The 2,384-nt window shown below is 42.5% G+C and overlaps 1 long non-coding RNA gene across 1 annotated transcript; it reads left to right on the forward strand.

Moving 5' to 3' along the window:
- The first annotated feature begins 140 nt into the window (after positions 1-140).
- On the forward strand, positions 141-1,818 carry LOC143415947 (uncharacterized). The gene is made up of 2 exons (XR_013096376.1): positions 141-1,292; positions 1,618-1,818. It is a non-coding gene; the product is annotated as an uncharacterized LOC143415947 (long non-coding RNA).
- The last annotated feature ends 566 nt before the right edge of the window (positions 1,819-2,384 follow it).

A 2,384-nucleotide genomic window follows, 5' to 3' on the forward strand; every position in this document is an offset into this window, starting at 1 on the left:
TTTAGAATAAACAAACATAGGATTTATTATCACTGAATAATTATGTATAAATCTATACAAATTATAGAAATATGTAATAGGAACCAACAAAATAATCTAAATTATAAAATAATGTGTGTGTGTGTGTGTGTGTGTGTGTGTGCATGAGTTTAGTGTTTGAACAGTCATGAATTATCTTTAACAGCAGGTTGGATGTAATGTGTTAGAACTACCAGCAGGTGGGGATAAGAGACCTTTAAGGTGTTTGGTGCCACGCTCCACCTTCAGGTTTAAAACTATTGTTAATGGAGTTTGAAGGTTGAGTTTGTTCCACGACTGCATTTCACTCACTGCCTCTGTTTGTATCTCTGTCACTGCATGACCAACATAGAGCCAGAAGTCAGCGCTCTCAGGAGGCCGACAAACCTCACAGAAGAAAGGGAGAGAAAAAACACACCTGTGACGAGTGTGGGAAGGGTTTTACTGTGAGGGCTTCACTAAAACGGCATCAGGTCATCCACACTGGAGAGAGACCGTTCAGCTGTGACTTGTGTGGGAAGGGTTTTACTGTGAGGGCTTCACTAAAACAGCATCAGGTCATCCACACTGGAGAGAGACCGTTCAGCTGTGACTTGTGTGGAAAGTCTTTTTCCTTGAAGGGTTACCTAAAACAACACCAACTCATCCACAGTGGAGTTAAAGCGTACAGCTGTGATCAGTGTGGCAGAGCTTTTACTCAAAGTAGCCACTTACAGAGGCATCTAGTTACCCACTCTGGAATTAAGCCATACAGCTGTGACTTGTGTGGGAAGGGTTTTACTCTGAAAGCTTCACTAAAACGGCATCAGGTCATCCACACTGGAGAGAGACCGTTGAGCTGTGACTTGTGTGGAAAGTCTTTTTCCTTGAAGGGTTCCCTAAAAACACACCAACTCATCCACAGTGGAGTTAAAGCGTACAGCTGTGATCAGTGTGGCAGAGCTTTTACTCACAGTAGCCACTTACAGAAGCATCTAGTTACCCACTCTGGAATTAAGGCATACAGCTGTGACATCTGTGGAAAAACTTTCAGCCAGAGAGGGTACCGAAATACACACCTACGCATTCACACCAGACATGATGTGTACTGCTGTGAACAGTGTGGCAAAGAGTTTACAACAGACGCACAGTTACAACGACACATGTTTACCCACACTGAGGAGAGACCTTATCAATGTGACCTGTGTGAGAAGACTTTTAAATCTCCACATCACCTGAGAGAACACCAACAGATCCACACCAGAAAGAGACTCTACAAGTGCAGCTACTGTGAGGTATGTATTTATATTGTTATCTTGTCATTTTAGCCTGACTGTTTGGAACAACTCTGCTCATTAAACTGTGTTAGCATGTTAGCAATTCTACTGCATGGAAAAGCAGCTCTGAGTGATTATTCAGATTTTCCTTTCAGTTATGATTTTAGTATTACTGTAGTATTATGGTGGTAGTATTGTAGTTATTGCAGCCCAGTAAACTGAGTGTGTTAACTGAAACAGTCAAATGTAGTTGGACGTCTGCAGAGATGCTCTTTATTTCAGGCGACGTTCAGGATACAAATGTTGAAGGACTGACTTACACTGTCTTTGTGTCTTTGTTTAGAAGCAGAGCGACACAGATGGATCCAGTTCTCAACCCTGTCATCACTGTGGTGGTGGGAAAGACTTTCATTGTGACCTCTGTGGAAAAACTTTCAGTCAGCAAAAGACCCTAAAAGTACATCAACGTAGACACACTGGAGACAAACTGAAATACTGCAAAGAATGTGGGAGAAGCTTCACCACATCAAGTGATTTAAAACAACATGAACTGATTCACAGTGGGGTTAAAAAGCACCTCTGTGATCAGTGTGGGTCATCCTTCACCACTGCAGATCAGCTTAAAACACACAAACGAGTCCACACAGGAGAGAAACCACACAAGTGCAGACACTGTGACAGAAGCTTCTCACATTCAAGTACTTGTAACAGGCATGAACGTGCACACATGGAAGGAAACTACAGCTGTGACCAGTGTGACAAGAGCTTCAGGAATCTCAGTTCATACTCTGCACACAAACGATCCCACGTTACTAATAAACTGTTTCACTGTTACCAATGTGCCCAAACATTCACCTCATTGTCTGCTCTGTGCAAACATCAGCGCGATCACTCAGGGCTGAAATCACTCCCATCACTGGATCACAGTGAATCTGAAGACACAGAAAGATCCTCTGGTTTCTGTGTCAGACTCAAAAAGCTTGAGATCAGGCTCCACAGAGTTCAGATAGAATCATTTAAACTTGTGTTGAACTGAACTGGTTGCTGGGCTGAACTTCTACATAATACAGATCTACATGGGATCTTCTTTTCTGTTGTTTTACTGAGTCA

The sequence above is a fragment of the Maylandia zebra genome, unplaced genomic scaffold (genome assembly GCF_041146795.1).
Source record: "Maylandia zebra isolate NMK-2024a unplaced genomic scaffold, Mzebra_GT3a scaffold11, whole genome shotgun sequence".
NCBI lineage: Eukaryota > Metazoa > Chordata > Actinopteri > Cichliformes > Cichlidae > Maylandia > Maylandia zebra.